Source organism: Pan troglodytes, chromosome 6 (assembly GCF_028858775.2).
Source record: "Pan troglodytes isolate AG18354 chromosome 6, NHGRI_mPanTro3-v2.0_pri, whole genome shotgun sequence".
Taxonomy (NCBI): Eukaryota; Metazoa; Chordata; class Mammalia; order Primates; family Hominidae; genus Pan; species Pan troglodytes.
The window spans coordinates 159,100,919-159,121,366 of NC_072404.2; the positions used below are offsets into that span (position 1 = coordinate 159,100,919).

General features: G+C 37.4%; 1 protein-coding gene across 9 annotated transcripts in view; it reads right to left on the minus strand.

Moving 5' to 3' along the window:
• Window positions 1–19,571, minus strand: part of TCAF1 (TRPM8 channel associated factor 1) — a 52,501-nt gene extending 32,930 nt beyond the window's left edge. Inside the window, exon 1 of one of the 9 annotated variants that reach the window (XM_003318862.6) lies at window positions 19,308–19,571. The gene's annotated coding sequence lies outside the window, so the exon portion shown is untranslated. Of the gene's footprint in view, window positions 1–2,295; window positions 2,391–19,307 lie in introns of those variants that run through there. The other 8 variants (XM_009454427.4, XM_009454430.4, XM_063815706.1 and 5 more) reach the window with 8 other exon arrangements.
• Between the last annotated feature and the right edge of the window lie 877 nt (window positions 19,572–20,448).

Below are 20,448 nucleotides of genomic sequence, written 5' to 3' on the forward strand. Positions count from 1 at the left end.
CACTTCCTCCCAGGCTGGAGTGGGAGCTCCAGGGGGCGGCGCTTGGCGGGGGACAGCGCTTCTTTGTGTCGCCGGTCCTGGTGGCTTGGCATTGCTGTGGCTTAGGGACGCCTGGCGACCCCATCCTGGCAGTGTGGACGGCTGCTTCATTAAAGATACAAACTTCTCTGACTCTACATTAGTAAGGGAAAGGCTGAGCAAATTGTGGGACAAACATTCTGCTTAGCATTATTCAGTTCTTAGGAAGAGCTTGAATCTCCATTTAGTCGGTGAATATACCGTGATATATTGCCAAGGGGAAAATACAAATTGTAGAAATTGTTGAATATGCTTTTGTTTTTACAGGAAAAACAAAACCCGTATATATTTGTATTATGGTGGGGAGAAGGGAAGGCTACATTTCTACCCATTAATATTGTGTAACTTGAGAAATAGGAGAGGTGCAACTTTTTATATAACCGCACTGTTTGCAGTTACGTGTCTTACTTTTGTAAATTAAAAATAATATACAGTTCAAACAATAGTTAACCAAAATGTATTCTTCGGTGTACAGTTCAAATCGCATTTCTTTCTTTCCTTTGTCTTTCCCTTTTTTTTTTTTTTTTTTTTTTTGAGACGGAGTCTCGCTCTGTCGCCCAGACTGCAGTGCAATGGCGCGATCTCGGCTCACTGCAACCTCCGCCTCCCGAGTTCAAGAGATTCTCCTGCCTCAGCCTCCCAAATAGCTGGGATTACAGGCGCCCGCCATCACGCCTGGCTATTTTTTAATTTTTGTAGAGACGGGATTTCACCATGTTGGCCAGGCTGATCTCAAATTACTGACCTCAAGTGATCCGCTGCCTCGGCCTCCCAAAGTGTTGGGATTACAGGCGTGAGCCACCACCGTGCCCGCTCCCCATTTCTTTCCTTTATGATATCAGCTGAGAGCTGCTCCTCTCTCTTGTGTATGTGGCCACTTCACCTTTCTCACAGGTGCTGGCTCCAGCATGGGAAATGCAGGGTGGTGACAGGGACCAAGACTAAGTGGACTGGATTCAAATCCCAGAGCTACACTTTACCAACGGTGTGACTTTGGGGAAGTTACCTAATTCCTCTGTGCCTCAGTGTTATTACCTATAAAACGGGGATGAGAAAAGTAATACCTATACTAAGCCTTATTATAAGGCTTAAGTTAGGTGAGTTTATGCTTGTAAAGTTCTTGAATCAATGTCTGGTATACGGTAAGACTGGATGAGTGCCTCATAAATAAATATTCAAATCATCCTAAAATTCAATATTTCATATTTCAGGAAAATGCATACCTTTTAATCCTGACTGGGGTTTGAGTCCCAACCCAAGCCATACTCCCTTTCCCCATCTCCCTTCAACTCCCTTTCTCCAAATTGGATCATTAGGAACAAGTCATAAGGCCATGTAGATAGGTGAGCTCCGCGGCAGGTTTTATGTAAAGGAAATGGCAGGGAGAGAAATCAAGAGAACCTGAATTTAGGATCCTGCCAAGTCAAGGCCCACCTGAGAGACAGTGAGCACATCTTTTATCTTCTCCAGTGTTCAGATTTTTCAGCTAAATGAAGCGGGCTAGTGACTGGCACTCACTAAGTCCCTTCCGGGTCTGCAATGTCAGGACTAACAGCACCGCAAGTTAAAACCCTGTAATACTGAATCTCGTGCAAAAATTTTAAATTCAGAACAAAAACGCATACCTAAAAATAAACATTAATAATAAAGGACAAAATATACAAGGTAAGGGATGCAAGCTAACTTACCTCTGAGGATGGGGGCATGAGATTTGGTGGGGGGAAGGGGTTTTAACTGTTTTATTTCTTAGAAAGAAAGGGGGGTGGAGGAAGAGAGGGAGGGCTGAAGCAAAGGTGATAAAATGTCAGCATATAATAAATCTGTCATATTATCTTCTGCGCGTAGCTTTGAAATATATTTCACAATAAAATAAAATATGTTGCTGGTTAGGGTCCTGGAGAAGAAATGCAGTATGAAAGAAATAAGAGACTGGTAGAAAGAAGCTGAAATAGAAACAGCAATGGAGAAAGCGCAGGCAACCCTTTTTGAAAGACATCTACCTCCCTGGACCCAAAACCCAAGGGGGTCCCAGGCCAAAAACGCGACCACTTTGGCAGCCCCGCGTGCGCCCCCCTCGGCCGCGCGCCCCAGGGACCCCGACCCAGTGCCTCCTTCTCCCACCCGCACCTCAGCGGACTGCATCGGGAGCCGCCCCTGAATTGGTCCGTGTGCCCGGGCCTGCTCTGGTCCCCGAAACCAGCTTTGGACGAGACTCACCCTTTCGTCCAGCAATTTCCACACCAGGCTACTTTGGAGTGGGGAGTCTTCCACACAGATGTGGGAAGGCGCTGGGGCAGACGCCTTGGGGATTTGCAAATTGGTAGTGAAGTGGCTAGGAGGAGGCGTGTGGGGGGAGGTGGGCTGCAGTGCAGAAGGTTGGGGGTGGGGGCGTCCCCGGGAGCTGATTGGCTGCCGCGGGTGGAGGCGGAGCTTGGCCGCCGCCCCCGGACCGCAGAGGCCCGGCTTTGTGTCAGTTTCTACCCCAAGATGCCGCCCCAGATCCGGGATGGAGACCCAGGCGCCCGCCCTCAGAGTGCAGCAGGACGATTTGTTTCAAAGTAAATCTTTGAGACTGTTCATTAACAAGGGAGCGATGGATAAATAATGATGATCTCTGTGTAAAATAATATACAACTATTTCCAAGGATGGGTTAAATCTACTTATATAAATCTACTTATATATTGCCTCTATCTCTATATTTATATATTATTTTTAAAATAAACATCTAACATAGTAAAAAACGTTCCATTTTGTGTAAAAAAACTTCAAAACTGTTCATATGTACATATATAAACACAGAAATTGTATGGAAGATAAACTATTAGAACCAGTTACTTCAGACAGGAAAGTGGATTACTTGTTATTTTTTTCTTGATACACCTCATTAGCGTTTCAATAGTCACACGTATTATTTTGTAATAAAAATAAATTTAATCAACTAAAAAACTACATAAAATATCCTCACCCAAGCAGCTGGCAGCGGCTTCTCTACAAATATGATTTCTCCCTGTGGAAAGGTTTCTTGAACTTTGTTGCTAGTTCTGATCCATGTTATTTGAGTGGAACACAAGACTTGACCATGGAGCCAGGAACTGGCTTTATGCCTGACCAGGTCCTGCACTCGCATCTACTCATCTAACCTGGAGAACTCAACTGTAAAACCTGGAGGAACCACTCATCTCTTTTTATGGCTGGTCCCCAGGGCCCCAGGGAGATTTGCATGGCCCCTGTCCTGTCTCCAGATTCCTCACCCCTCACTGCCCTGGCCCCTGTTTGCTGGGTACCTAAGGAAGGGTTGTCCTGGGACCAAACCGTTCTCTGGAAGAGACCATCACAAAGCTTTCTCCCCTACTACAAAAGTGTAGTGTCCAGAGTGGACCTTCTAGGGGAAGGTGGCTTCAGTGGTGAAAGGGACAGGGTATGACATCCCATATAAATTAAGGGTTTCATTTCAACTGCTCCAACTACAGGAAGCATAGGTTAAGAACTGTATTTTATTCTTTCTATTCCCCACTTCACCTAGGTCACAAACAGGTGCTCTGTAATGTCCACTGGATGGATGGATGAAATGGGGTAAGAAAGAAAATCCTTAGGATCATTCCTCAAAAAAATAAACAGCAGCCTAAAGCAGAAAATGGATCAAAGTACAAACCTCCTGTGCTGTAAGTAAGTTTTCTCCTTCCTTCATACTCTTTTAATGATTCCTCAAATTTTACCTTTTTTTTTTTTTTTTTTTTTGAGACAGGGTCTTGTGCTGGAGTGCAGTGGAGCGAGGCTCACTGCAACCTCGAACTCCCGGGCTCAATAGATCCGCCCACCTCAGCCTCCCCAGTAGCTGGGACTACAGATGTGCGCGCCATCATGCCCAGGGAGTTTTTGTATTTTTTTTTTTTTTGTAGAGATGGGGTCTCACTTTGTTGCCCAGACTGGTCTTGAAGTCCTGGGCTCAAGTGATCCTCCTGCTTCCGCTCCCAAAGTACTGGGATTACAGGCATAAGCCACCCTATCTGGCTGCTTCCTCAAATTTTGAGCTGGTTCTATCTCCTCTTTCTCAGTCTCAGACACCACATTATAAGCTAAATTTTAAATCCTGGATCCTTTTTTATTTCTACTTCCCCTTGAGTTTGTTTTCCTTTCTAATGTTCTGCCTGGAGTAGCTCTGAGTAACGAAGACTGCCATGAAATCCTGAAAGTATTCAAATAACTTTTGAGATACTAAGTTTGGTAAATATTCTGAAACATGTGAATAAATGAACAATTAAAAATCCATATCAAAAATATTATGCAATTCTTTAAAATGAGCTCAATTCATACCTTGAGAAATTGTCTTAATGTATATTTTCAGCAATAAAAGTATGATCCTACTTTTTGCAGGGAAAAAATTCTATAATTGCGTGTTTATGTTTAAGCACAGAAAACATAAGGACAAATTTGGCTACTTCAGGAAGTGGGGGAGGGTTGAGCAGTAATTTTTTTCTTTAGACACTTTGTATTTTGAAAATGTTACAAGTATCATTTTGCAACGCAAAATAAGACTATTCAGTAATACCACTTTTAGGTGTGTACCCAATATACACATTTTCACTGAAGGACATGTACTGGAATCCTCAAAGTGTCACCATCCAAGGTAGTCTAAAACTGGAAACTACTCAAATCCTATCCTCCCTGCTTTCTCAGCTGTAATCCACCCTGCTCTCTATCAGCTGGGTACCATCAACAGTAGAATGTTTAAATAAATTGTGGCATATTCACAATGAAATATGGTACAGCAATAAGAATGAATGATTTGCATTTTTCACAATATAGCTGAATCTCACCAACATACTGCAGTGAACTAAGCCAGAAACGAGAGTACATACTATATTGTCATATTTACATAAATATAAGAACAGGTGAAACTAATATTTGATATTAAGACTTAGAATAATATTTACTCTTAGGCCAGGTAGTGACTAGAGAGGAACACAAAGGAGACTTCTGGGTTACTGGTAATGTCCTCTTAATTTAGGTGCTGGCCCAAGGTTGTGTTCAGTTTGTAAAAATGTATCAAGCTGTACATTCATGATATACTGATATATAATCACACATGCAAATATCTAAATTTAATAAGGTGTTAAAAATAATGTTTTAGCGCGGTGGCTCACGCCTGTAATCCCAGCACTTTGGGAGGCCGAGGCGGGCGGATCACGAGGTCAGGAGATCGAGACCATCCTGGCTAACACGGTGAAACCCCGTCTCTACTAAAAATACAAAAAATTAGCCGGGCGTGGTAGCGGGCGCCTGTAGTCCCAGCTACTCGGGAGGCTGAGGCAGGAGAATGGCGTGAACCCAGGAGGCGGAGCTTGCAGTGAGCCGAGATCGCGCCACTGCACTCCAGCCTGGGCAACAGAGCGAGACTCCGTCTCAAAAAAAAAAAAAAAATAATAATGTTTTAGTTCTAGGAATGTAGATAAATGTCCCAAAACATACTACTGATGCAAACAACATATATACACAAAATATTATAAATTCATCAATGAAATGATAGGAAAGTAGAGAGTACACAAAGCCAGAAACAAACTAAAAGCAGGAAACATTGAAGGAAGCAAGCATGAAAGCTGGCTCTCACCACAATGCTTCCACAAAACCCTGGAGAATGTATGGGGAGTGACTCTATGGGGTTTCCAGCCTAGGATATTAAGACCAAGCTCACATAAAGAATATAATTAAAAATGACATCCCGGCACAAAGCTCACACACCAAAGGGGCATTCCAACAGGGTAAAGGTAAATAGGAAGTAAATTCATGTCACAGAAGAAATCAATGCAATTTGCTTGTCTTGACCCTGCTGAAAGATGAAGGGGAAAAAGATCAATGAGAATGAATAATCACAAACCAGTTTTCCATATAGGTTTGCAATATTAATTCATGCTACGTCTGTGAATTGAAAAACCCTAAGCAAATAATTTGAGGTGGTCCCAATTTGCTAATGTATTCAATTGGAAGATGCACATGCATATCTTTTCTAGAGAAATTTAACTTTAATGTATCTAGAAATAATTTCTAGGACAAAAATTCACATGAAAGGAGAAGCTCACATTAATAATTTTTAAAACCACATAACACTCAGGAAATAAAGCACAATGAAAGACAGCCATTACAAACAAGAGAATCAGAAACAGGCAAAATTTAGATATCAGAATTATTAGTCACAGAACATAGAATAGCCATGTTTTGTACATTTGAAAAATGAAATAGAAACTAGAAACTTGAACAGAAAATAATTGTATTTATAAAAAGAATCAAAACTAGAAATTAAAAAATAATTGAAATAAAATAGTTCAAAATAGAAATTTATTGAAGAGACTAAATAGAAGATTAAACAAAGTTGAAGAAAGAATTACTGAACTGGATCTGGAGTAGAGGAAATTATTCATAATTCAGTCTAAAATCAAAAAAATGATGGAAAATATGAAAAAGGATAGACGATATAGAGCGTATAGTGAGAAGACCTAAGACACATCTGATCTGAGGTTCAAATAGATATAATAGAAAGATTGTGGGAGAGTTATTATTGAAAGAAATGATTGAATTTTCCAGAGATCTTGAAAGACACCAATCCTCAGATCCAGGGAGTCTAACAAATCCTAAAATGATAAAAAGAAATACTCATCTAAATATCTGTAGTGAATTAAAGAAGAGAAGACACCAAAGACATCTCAATTGGTTCAGCTTACACAATTCTGACTGAAAAATGAAAGTTGAGCAAACTCTCCACTTGATGGGATGCATCAAGATCAGCTGCAGAAAAGAGAAGAACTTTCAATGGAGATTTTAAACAAGTAAGATCAAGATTCTGAAGCATATCCTCAAAGAACTGTAACAGGAAAGGAAACATGGCTTTACCAGTATGAGCCTGAAGACAAAGCAGAATCAAAGCAATGGCTACCAAGAGGCAGAAGTAGTCCAGTCAAAGCAAAAGCAGATGGGTCAAAAGCAAAGGCCATGGTGACAGTTTTCTGAGATGCTCAAGGTGTTTTACTTGTTGACTTTCTGAAAGACCAAAGAATGATAACATCTGCTTATTACTGTAGTGCTCTGAGAAAGTCTGCCATAGCTTTAGCAGGAAAACACCCAGGAAAGCTTCACCAGACAGTCCTCCTCCACGATGGCAATGACTTTGCCCATTCCTCTCATCAACTAAGGGCAATTTTGAAAGAGTTTCAATGGGGAATCATTAGGCATCCACCTTAGAGTCCTGATTTGGCTCCTTCTGACTTCGTTTCCTAATCTTAAAAAATCTGTGAAGGGCACCCATTTTTCTTTTTTTTTTTTTTGAGATGGAGTCTCGCTCTGTTGCCCAGGCTGGAGTGCAGTGGCTCGATCTCGGCTCACTGCAAGTTCCGTCTCCCAGGTTCATGCCATTCTCCTGCCTCAGCCTCCTGAGTAGCTGGGACTACAGGTACCCACCACCACGCCCAGTTATTTTATTTTATTTTATTTTTTGTATTTTTAGTAGAGACAGGGTTTCACCATGTTAGCCAGGATGGTCTCGATTTCCTGACCTTGTGATCCGCCCGCCTCGGCCTCCCAAAGTGCTGGGAGAAGGGCACCCATTTTTCTTTGGTTAATAATGTAAAAATACTGTATCTACATGGCTAAATTCCCAGGACCTTCAGTTTCTTAGTGATGGACTAAATTGCTGTTATCACTGCTTACAAAAGTGTCTTGAACTTGAAGGGGCTTATGTTGAGGCAACATTTATTTTTCAAAAAATTTTTAATTCCATTGTTTCCACAAACTTCTTGAAATTCCCTCATATCTTTGCAATAATCCTCCCATTGGAAACAATAATAAAAGCTCAGCAAAATATAGGAAACCAACTGAAGACTCAGAAAAGTAAACAACATAAACAGGACAAAAGGACTATAATCCTTGATGAACAGAAAACACAGGACATGAGTTGTATATTCGCTATTGCTTTTTACTTTCGGGCATTTTTCATTTTACAGTGCAGGGTTACTGAGGCTGAAAAGGAAGTGTCAGTCTTACCGGTTCAAGACTATCAAACCAGGTGGAGCTCAAAGGGCAAAGTTTCAGACATGAAGAAACCAGACAAGTTAATCTAAAATTTTATATATGAATTCCCCTAATGTCACTGGCTGATTCCTAAGCTATGCATGCAATAGGAGAGACCTCAAGGAAACTTGTAGGAAATAGTGGCCAAAAAGCTAAACAGTTGAGCAGTCATTTCAGTGGTTATATTGTTCTGAGAAAAGCAATGGAGTTTATGCCCCAACAAAAAGAAACGTTCTTATAAACACTCCATGATTTCAGTTGACACATAAGAAAATCCCTGACATATGAAGGAGAAGCATATCTTATGGTTTAAAGACTATGTTCTTGGAGAAAGATCAAACCTTAAATGGGCTAGTCCTAACAAAGCCTAAAACTAATATTTGATAGCATCAAAGTAATCTGCTGGTACTCTATCTGCCCACTTCCCCAAAAAATCCTCTTGAAAGAAAATAACATCAATCAAAACCTTTATATTTTTTCATCCACAATATTCTGCATTGAATCAAAAATTAGGAAAGCAGTTAAAAAAACAGAATAAATTGCCAATAACTCAAGAGAAATAACAGAAAATAGACACAGGCACAAGTGGTTCAGATACTTGAGTTCTTAGAGAACTTAACTGTGATTCATATGTTAAGAAATTAGAAACAAGGCTGTGGAATTTCAGCATAGAAATAAAACTCATAAAAAAGTAAAATGAAAAATTAAAAAAGAAAAATAATAATTAAAATTGGTACTTAATAGATTGCTTTAATAGCATATTAGACACAAAAGACCAGAGAATTTGTGACGTATAGCAAAGGTAAGTAGAAAGTATCCATACATAACATAAGAGGAAAGAAAACATGATACACAAAGAGATCAAAAGATACAGAAAGAGTGTAACAGGATTACGAGATAGCGTGAAAAGTTGTGACACATGAGTAATCACAGTCCCAGATGGAAAGGAAGGAGATAATAAAACAAGCAAAATGTTATCAATTAATGATTTGAAAAACATCAAACCACAAGCTGAAGAAACTTTATGTTCCCCGAACAGAATAAACAGAAAGAAAACTACATTGAGACACATCACATTCAAACTGCTGAAAACCAAATTCATAGAGAAAATCTGAAAAGCAGCCAGAGATAAAGGATACTTTTCATTTAAATGAACAAAAAATACAGCTAATTTTTCAAAAGAATGATGAAAATGAGAACACAACAGAATTCCTAAAAGATAAAAGAAAAAGAAAAATCTGCCAACCTAAAATTCTATACACAAGAAAAATATTCCTCAAAAATAAAGGCAATGTAATTTTAGATACACTAAAGCTGAAAGAATTTTCCACTAGAATATTACTAAAACTAATTTTTTATGATAATTATTCCTCATAGAAGTACAGTGCTGTAGGAATTAATAGAGAACACTGAAAAGAGTAAATACATAGGCAAATATAAATGAATATTGACTGTTTAAATAAACAAAATGCCTTATGGAATACAGAAGCATATAAAAAATAAAACAGACAATAGTACAGCTGCAAGATGGAGATAAACTTAAAATTTTGCATTGAGAATACATAGAAGGTAGGTCATAATAAATCAATAAGGTGAACTGTAATATCTAAAGTAACCATTAAAATAATAAAAAAATTATAATTCAAAATATTGAAGAAAAATTAATAGAAAGTGTTGAATTAGAAAGAAATCAAGAAAAGAGAAAATAACAAACAAGAAATAGAACAAAGAGAAAACTGTGCAAATTGGTAGACTTTAACCTAATTTTTTTTTTTTTTTTTTTTTTTTGGAGAAGGAGTGTCACTGTTGCCAGGCTAGATTGCAATGGTGCGATCTTGGCTCACTGCAGCCTCGGCTCACTGCAACCTTGCTTAAACCCAATATTTATAGATTGCATGTTTGTGTCCCTCCAAAATTTGTATGTTGAAATTCTAACCCCCAATGGAATGGTATTAGGAAGTGGGCCTTTGGGAGGTAATTAGATGTAGATGATGTCATGAGTGTGAAACACTCATAATGGGATTAGTATCTTTATAAGACGAGAACGAGACTAGAGCTCCCTCTCTTGGCCATGTGAAAATACAGTGAGAAAGGTAGCTGTCTATAAGCTAGGAGGCCAGCCCTCACCAGACATTATATCTGCTGGTTTATCTTTAAATGTTTGTTGTTTAACCACCAGTCTATCACATTTGTGTCACAGCAGCCCAAAACAACTAAGATACCAACTATATAAATAATTATACTAAATATAAATGGATTAAAAATCCAATTAGAAAAAGAGTTCATTTAGAAGAGAAATATTGAAAGTGAAAGGATGGAAAAAGGTACACCAAGCAAACATTAACCAAAAGAAAGCTAGTATGGCTTACGTACAATGGGCAAAGTAAACATTACTGTCAGCAAGTGTTACTGTAGATATAAAACAAATTTCATAATGATAAAAGGATCAATTCAGTACAGCAATACAAAAATTTTAAATTTGTATCCTTAATAACTTCAAAATTTATAAAGCAAAGTTGACAATAATAAAAGAAGAAAAGACAAGTCCACAAGCATAGTTGAAGATTTAAGTACATTTTTCTCAGTAATCTGAATAAACAAGTGCATAAAAATCAGTAAGGATATACATGATTTGAATAACATTAATTAACAAATTTGACCCTGTTGACACATATGGTACATATACACCTACCAACAACAGAATATACATGATTTTTAGTGCGTGTCAAACATTTTCTCAAATAAAACATATACTGGGTATGAAGCAAGTCTCAAGAAACTCAAAAAGATGTAGAATATATTCTCTGATCTTAATGGAATTAAACTAGAAATAAATAATTTTTATTTATTTATTTAATTAGAAAATTCCCACGTTTGGAAATTAAGGATCACACTTCTGAACACCCCTTAGGTCAGAGAAGAAATCACAATGGAAATTAGAAAATACCTTAACTAAATAATAATTAAAATACAATTTATCAAAATTTGCAGGAGGCAGCAAAAGCAATTACTTAATAAAGGAATTACTTAATAAAGGAAAACTCTATAGCTCTAAATGCATACATTAATAAAAGGGAAAGACTGAAAGTAAACTATTTCAAAACATTAGAAAAAGAATAACAAATTTAAAGTAAATCAGAGAACATAATAAACATAAAAGCAAGAATCAAATTTTAAAAAATTTAGAAATTCAGTAAAACCAAAAGTTGGTTTTAATGAACCAAACTAAGAATGATCAATAAACAGACACAGAGAGAGAATCCATTATAATTATCAGGGGACATTATTGCAGTCCCAAAAGACATTAAAAATATAACAAAGTGATATTACAAGTAATCATATGCCAATAAATTTAACAAACTCAGATGAATTTGCAAATTCTTTAAACAACATAATTTATCCAAAACGGCAAGAAGAAGCAGAAAATATAAATAATCCTATACATAAAAAAAATGCAGTCCAAAATCAAAAACATTCTGCAAAAAAGTTTAGTCCCAAAAGGATTTTTATGGTGAATTTTTCTAAACACTTGAGAAAAATATAATACTAATATCATAAAACTTCTTCCAGAGAATAGTAAACAAAGAAACTCTTCCCAACTCATTTTTATTACACCCAGCATAACTCTGATAGCAAAATCTCGTAAGTACATTATAAGAACAAAAACCTAGAGACGAATATTACTCAATGAACATAGATTCAAAAAGTCTAATGGTGTGAAATGCCTTTTCAATAAGTAGTTCTTGATTGATTAGATGTCTATATAAAAACCAATGAACCCTAACCCATACCTCATATCATATACAAAAAATACTCTGAGATAAATTATAAAACTAAATGTGAATGGTAGAACTATTAAGCATAGGGAATCTTTTTGTGACCTAGAGGTAGGCAAAATTCTCGTCAATACAACTCAAGTCCTAAGCATAAATGTTTGGATTTATTAACAATAAAAATTAGATATTATAAAAATTAAATAAAGAGGTTCTTTTTATTAAAAGACATAATTACCAATGGGAAAAAGCAAGCCAAAGATTGGAAGAGGATATTTGCAAATCGCTGATACAAGAAAAAATATATATGCATATTCGGAATATAATTTAACACACTCACAAAATTAATTAAAAAAAGAAACCACCCCTTTACCCCCAAATAGACAAAATACATGTGCAGGTGCATCACAAAATATGGTATTCAAATGGCCAATAAGCATACAAAAAGATGCTTAATATAATTAGTCATCAAAGTAATACAAATTAAAAGCATAATAAGATACCTATATCCATTTCACGTGGCTAAAATTAACTATAGTGACAATATCAAATTGTGATGAGGATCTGGAGCTGATGAACTTATATATATTTCTGATGGGAACATAAATCGATACAGCTATGTGGCAAAACTGTCTGACATTATTTAGGCTGACCAGATGTATGTTCATGAGAAGTAAGTTTTTATGTCTACCAAAGATATGTTCAAATGAGATTTATTTGTAATAGTCAGAAACACTGGAAAAAATAAATGTCCATCAACAGTAAAATGGATAAATAATTTGTGATATACTTATACAATACTATAGAAAAAAAAGTACTGCTATATGCCACTATATGGAAGAATCTCATCGACCTAAAACTGCATAAAACAAACACAAAAGGATACCTGTTTATGACTCAATTTATGTGAAGATCAAGATTGGACCAGTATATCATGACAGAGGTCTGAATAGTGGTTATTTTTGAGAGTGAAAATTACCTAGAGTAGGGAAAAACAAAGTCTTCTGAGGTGTTGTAAATATTCTATATCCTGATAGGACCATATAAAATTCACTGATCTGTACACTTATTATTTGTGAACCTAACTCTACGCACATTATAACTCAGGGTTTTTTTTTGTAAAAAGAAAAATCTGTAAACACATGTTGGTAAACATATATTTAATACACTGATGGTATTAAATAACAATAATCATCTGATACTTGCGGGGTAAGAGACAAGGTACTAAGGATCAATTTAACTTAAGTATGCTAAATTAAATCTGTTATAAAACTAGTTAAACATCTTAAAAATTAGGAATTATATGCGTTAAACCTATTATAAAATTAAAACATCAGAACTAAGACATGTAACTTCCAAATAAAAGAAAGAAAAAAATGGGCAAAGAAAGAAAGAAGGAAAAAAACAGGTGGGGGGAGGGGCGGGGAAAGAAACATAAAAGGCAGGAAAAATAAAAAGCAAATAATAAGATGGTAGAAATAAATCTAACTTTGTATTACTAATCACAATAAATATACACAGATTATTCAATGACAAGTTATAAATTGTCAAACAATATTTTAAAAATCCAGACTTTTAAAAAATCCAAATAAGTTTACTACATATATATTTAAAACACATTCTGAAGAGTTAGAGTCAAACGATAAAAGAGAGATAAATGAGGCAAAAACCAAAGAAACCTTGATTTAATCTTTGAAAAAAAATACGATTTTAAAACAGAAAACATTAATAGGTATCATAATGTAAGGTCCCTACATTATGATAAAATGTTCAATTTACAACAATTCACTGATAACATAGCCTCAAGATATATGAAGCAAAAATATATAGATTTATGAGAAATTATCAAATCCACCATCATGGTGAGAATATTTAACATACCTATTTCTGTAATTGGCAACTCAAGCAAATAAAAAGTTAAAGATATGTAAGACTGGGTTGTATAATGAAAACAGCTGATACACAGAACATCATGTAATTACAGACTACACATTCTTTTTACGCACACAAAGAAAACTTACTGGGTTTTAGAGCTAGCTTCGGCGAATTTAAAAGAATTGGCACTATGCAATCTCTGACTACAATATAAATTAGGCAACTACAACTACAAGATAACAAAAGAAACTTCATATGGCCAAATGGAATTTAAAAGGTACATTTATAAAAAATTCATGTCTCAAAGAACAGACTATAAGGAAAATTATAAATAATTAAAGCTACATGGTCAAAAATAATCATATCAAAACTTGTCAGATGTAGCTAAAAAGTAGTGATAGAAATGTATAGCTTTAAAAGCTTACATAGGAAGAAAAGCTCAAAATTAATGAGCTAAGCATATAATTTAAAAGCTTAGAAAATAAATCACAGAAAAAATTCAAAGAAAGAAGAAAGTAATAAAACAGGTAAAAATTAGAAAAAGACATAAAGCTTTTATGTTGGTGTTTGAAAAACTAATAATGTAGACCATGTTCTGGAAAAATTAAAACAAAAAGAGAAAATGTACACATATTAACAATGAAAAAGTGGCCATATCAATAGATAATGGAAAGATTTATAAACAGAATGAGAGGATTTTATAAACACTTTTATTTTGTTAATCTTGAATATATATATATATATTCATATATAAACACTTGATCCTTGAATAATGCAGGTTTGAACCGCCTTGGTCTGGATTTTCTTCTGTCTCTGCCACCCCCAAAGACAGCAACACCAACTCCTCCCTTCCTCCTCATCCTTAGCCTACTCAATGTGAAGATGACAAGGAAGACCTTCATGATGATTCACTTTTACTTAATGAATGGTAAATGTTTTCTCTTCCTTATGACTTTCTTAATAACATTTTCTTTTTCTCTAGTTAAGAATATAATGCATATATAAAACATGTGTTAATCAACTGCTTATGTTACTGGTAAGACTTCCACTCATTAGTAGGCTATTAGTATTGAGTTTTGTAGGACTCAAATGTTATAGACAAATTTTCAATTCTGAGGGGGGTCAGTATCCCGACTGCTCCATTGTTCAATGGTCAAATGTATTTATATATATTGAATAAACATATACATGTATGTATACTGATACATTCATGTATATGTGAAATTGTTAAATATCTTGGAAAATACAATTTACTACAACTGACTCCATAGGAAAACCTAAATAGTACTATAATCATTAAAATCTTCTGAAAAAATACACTCCAAACACAGATGATTTTACAGGTGATTCAAGGAAATATTCAAGGACCAGATAATCCCAATCTTGCACAAATTCTTCCAAAGAATAGCGTAAGGGAGAATACTATTCATATTATTTTATGATAATACCAGCATCAGAAAAGGATAGTACAGAAAAGTATAATTACATGCCAATCTTAAATCACACGTATAAATATAAATATCCAATGTTTACCTTTTGTATCTATATCCACATACAGAAATTACTACATATTTACCACGAAAGGTTTATTCCAAGAATACAAAATTGGTTTAATATCAGAAATTAAATACTATACTTTACTATGTTGTTAATATAGTTAAAGGAAAAAAAGTATATATATTCTCAACAGCTACAGGAAAAGCATTTGAAAAAACATCCATTTACAATAAAAGTGCTTACCAAAAGAAGAACAGAATTTTCTTATGATGGGGAAGACATTTACAAAGTAACTATAGCAAATGTCATTTTTAAGTTGACATAATGAAATATTTCTCATTATTATCTTAAGGACAAAACAAGATGCCCTTTATTACTTTTATTCAACAGTGTACTGGAGCTCCTAGTCATTGTCATAAGACAGAAAAAATAAATTGAAGGTATGAGAATTAGAAATGAATAAACAAAATTATCATTATTTTCGGATGATATGATTGCCTATGTAGCAAATCTGAAAGAAGCTACAGGTAAATTTAGAATTATTAATTTTCTCAAGTTTGATTGATATATAATTAATATATAAAAGGCAACTGAATTTCTGTATGCCAGCAACAATAAACTACAAAATATAACTTTTACAAAAGAAAATGCTTACAATAGCAGTAAAAATATGACGTGCCTAGAAATTTAACAAAAACTGAGCCAAAAGAAAACAATAAAAAATAGTACAAAACATTGAAGATGACCTAAATAGTGTCATATACCATGTTCATTGAGGAAAAGGGCCAATGTCTTAGAAATAATTTCTGCCCAAAATGATTTATAGAGTGCAATGGTTTGAATGTGTCCCTCAAAAAGCAGGTGTTGGAAACTTAATCCCCAATGCAATGGTGTTGAGAGGTGGGCTTAATGAGAGGCCTTCAGGCCATGATGGCAGAGTGAATGAATTAATGCCATCACTGTAGGAGTGAGTTCATTATAAAAGGCGGCATTCACCCTCCTTTTACACTCTCTTTCAGCCTTTCTCTGCCTTTATGCCATGGAATGACACAGTAAGACGGCTCTTTCTTGCCAGATGCCAGCCACTCAATCTTGGACTTCCCAGCCTCCAGAACTGTGAGCTGATAAATTTTTGTTCCTTATACATTACTCAGTCTCAGGTATTCTGCTACGGTAGCGCAAAACAGACTAAGACACAGAGTTGATCCATTATCAATCAGAATTCCAACAGGTTTATTTGCTTGTTTGTTTCTTGTTTTGGAGAACTTGATAAGTTTATTTAAATATTTATATGGAAGGTCAAAGGTCCAAGTAAAGCTAAAACACTCTTAAAGAAGAAGAAACAGGTGATAGGACTTTTCCTACCAAATTTCAAGGCTTTTAATAAAACTATAGCGGTTAAAAATTATTTAGTATTGAGGCAGAGTTAGACAAATAGAAAATAAGAATGGGGGCTTAAAACGAATTCATGCTTATATGGAAATCCTGATTCATGCAAATCACTGGTGCTGGGGCAACAGATTATCCATATGGAATAAACAACATAAAAATCAGTTTCCATGTGGATTAAGACTAATTGCCAAAGGCAAAACTATAACACTTTTAGAAAACGATACACTAAAATTAATCTATGATCTTGAGAAAACAATTATCAAACAAGAAAAGCTATAAAAGAAAGTACTACTAACTCGAAATTAAATTCAAAACTTAGATTCATTGATAGAAACAGAGGAGTAACAGACATAAAGACATACAGAGAAAGAAAACCTCAAAAGCAAATTGGAAAGATGTCTGTGGCATATATAGCTAACAATTACTGCTTCGTACCCAGATTATATAAAGAAAGCATTCCAATGAGTCAATAAAAAAGGTAAACAAACAATCCAATACAAAAATGAATAAGAGACAGGAATCAGAATTTCACAAAGAGAAAGCACTGATCAACATATAAAAAGTCAATCTCATTAGTTATGGAAAATGCTAGTTAAAATCACAGTTAAATGCTATTTCATACCTGCCAGACTGACAAAAAATGTAATTTTACAAGACTAAGCTGTGGCAAGCATGTAGAGCAACAAGAATGCTCATCCACTGCTGGAGGGAGTGCAAACTGGTTTAACACTTTGGAAACAGTTTAGAAATGACTCAATAAAATTGAATACACATAAATCTTATAACTCCGCAATTCTACTCCCAGCTATATACTCTAGGGAAGCTCCCACACAAGTGTACTTGAATATCAGAGGACATGGGCAGGCTTTAAAGTGGCCCCGATAATCCCTGCCTCCAGGTGTTCATGTCCTTGTGTCACCCTCTTCCCTTCAGTGTGAGTTGGGCCTAGGGACTCACTTCTAATGAATATGAAATGGCAAAAATAATGGGATGTCGCTTCTGAGGTTACAGAAAGAATCTGACTTCTGTCTTTCTCTTTTTCTCTGTGGGAGCCTTCTCTCTGGGGGGAGTAAGCTGCCATGTTGCAACCATTCTTTATATAGAGGCCCATGTGGCAAAGAACTGACGTGTACAGCCAGGGTCAGTGAGGCCAATCGGCCTGCCAGCAGTGATGTGAGTAAGCCTGGGAGAGGTCCTCGACCCTACGCCTAGCCTTGAGATGACTGAGGCCCAGTCAATACCTTGATTGTTGATACAGCTTGTGAGAGACCCTGAGTCAGAGACTCCCAGCTAAGCCCCTCCTGGATTCCTGATCACAGAAACTGTAAGATAGGAGGTAACAGGACTTGTTTTGTTTGTTCGCTTTGGTTTGAAGCTGCTAGGTGTTGGGGTAATTTGTTACATAGCTTATAGATAAATCATACACCTCCAAAAGCAGAAACAATCCAATGTCCATCAGCAGTAGAATGGATAAATTATGTACATTTACACCTTAAATGACGAAAATGGAAGGAAGCATGAAAAATGAATCTATAAAACTTAAGAATACGTACAGGATAATGTCATTGATATAATGACATTATAATGAGAAAGCCAACACATATGTTTTAGGAATACACACACAAATATGGTAAAACTAAAAAGAAAAGCAAGGGAATCATTAAATTAAGACAAAAATCACGAAAGATGTCACATCTCAGAGAATGGAGGAGAATGGACCATGGGCATCAGTTTGGACTCATGGGCTTCTAAGGTACTGTGACGCCCTATTTCTTGACCCAAGGAGATGGTCAGGCATTCGTTTCATTATTTTTTAGACCATTCTGAGATGTTTCATGTACTTTTTATTCAACATTTTAAAACAAAGTATTGAAACCAATTCATCAACAAATCACTAGTTTGGAGGATGAAAGTGATGGACCGATGGTTGGCTGGTCAGCTAGACAGACACATTCTGTCCTTTACGTCTAGTTGGAGCTGTACTTCTTCTAAATTTCCATGATTATCCAATTGGCAAAGATCTTTTTCTCCTGTACTTAAGGCCTTCTTCCGTTGCAGGTTGGGCCAAACTAGCGGCCAGCTCTCGGCTGTTTACCAGGGAACTGTATCATCCAGCACTTGCTGCTTCAGGCCAAATGCATTCCAGACTAACATTCAGCCTGAATCCCCGCGCCGCTCTCACCGCCACCCCTCCCCAGGTCCCTTCCCCCACCACAAACCCACACCGCGCCCGTGGGCGCCTAGAGCACTGGGGTGGATGAGAACTTCCACCTGGGCTTAACCGAGACAAGCTAGCCTAGAAGAATGCAAGCCCCCAGCAGGCGAGATCAAATCGCCTCGAGGGTTCCTCCTAGCTCAGATCTTAATGGCTCCTTGCGGAGCAAAAAACAAATCCTACGAAAATAGGGGGGGTCATCGCCTCCTGCCCAGCAGAGGGCATAACAATGCGGCGAGAATGAAATAGGCACCGAGCTGCAGAGAAAAATCATCAACGGGGTAGAGGCGAAGGAAGGGATCCTCGGTGGAACGGCTCTATCACCTGGGGGCGCGCGCAGAGGCCGCAATCCACGCCCGGCCCTCCCCAGACGCTAAACATCGCACCCCGCGCACCGCTCCCCGCCCCGGACACTAACCCGGGGCCCAGGCCTCGGTCACCGCGGGCCTCTCCTGGTCCAGAGTCTACGCTGAACCCCACTCACTGTTTGCCCCGCTGTTCCCTGCAGCGCGGGTTCGGGGCAGTAGCAACCTGCTAGGAGCGGGAGGCGGTTGTTCCCAGGAGGAAGCAGCTTCTCCGCCCAGGAGGCACAGGGCAGCGGGCTCGAAACTGCAGGACTTGGAAAGTCTTAGGCGGAGACTGCGGGGGCGGGGGGTGGTGAGGAGGGGCCTTCCAGGGAGCTGATTGGTCGACGCGGACGGGGGCGGGACTTGGCCGGCGCCGTCCCTCCCCTAGACCTCAGAGGCCCTGCCCCAAGATGTGGCGCCAAATCCCGGATGCAGGCCTAGGCGCCAGCCCAGGAATATAGGGAGCAAATTGTTAAGAACAAAACAAAACAAAACAAAAGTGAGACTACTTCTGAACAAGTGACGGCCTTGATAAATAGCGAGAGATGTTTATATAAAATAATACAGGACTATTTTTAAGGACGAGTGAAATCTATCGGTTCTAGATATAGTTTTTAATTAAAAAAGCAAGTTGTATTAAAATGGAGAGTAGGATCTCTTTCTTTCCCCCTCCCGTCCCCTCCCCTCCTCTCCCCTCCCCTCCCCTCCAGGGGGAGGGTCTGGTTCTGCCCCCCAGGCTGGAGTGCAGTGGTGCCATCACAGCTCACTGCAGCTTCAACCTCCCAGGCTCAAGCGATCCTTCCACCTCAGAGGCTGGGACCACAAGTGCGCCGCCACCACGCCCAGCTAACTTTTTGATTTTTTGTTAGAGACAGGGTTTTACTTTGTTGCCCAGGCTGGTCTCGAACGCCAGGGCTCAAGCGATCCTCCCGCCTCGGCCTCCCAAAGTGCTGGGATCACAGGCCTGAGCCACCCCATCAGGTTTAGCATTACATTCGTGTATGAAGAAGACATGCTGCATGTGCTTCTATAAAAGGCGGGGCTAACGGTGGAGAAATTGTCTATTGATTCTTACCTTCACAACCACTGAATTGTTTTTTTTTAAATCAATACATTGTTTGTATAAGTTTAATAAAACAGTAAGGCGTTGAGAATGTTACTAACCAATGAACAGATGACAGATATTGGGCATGAGGGAGAAAAGAAAGAAAG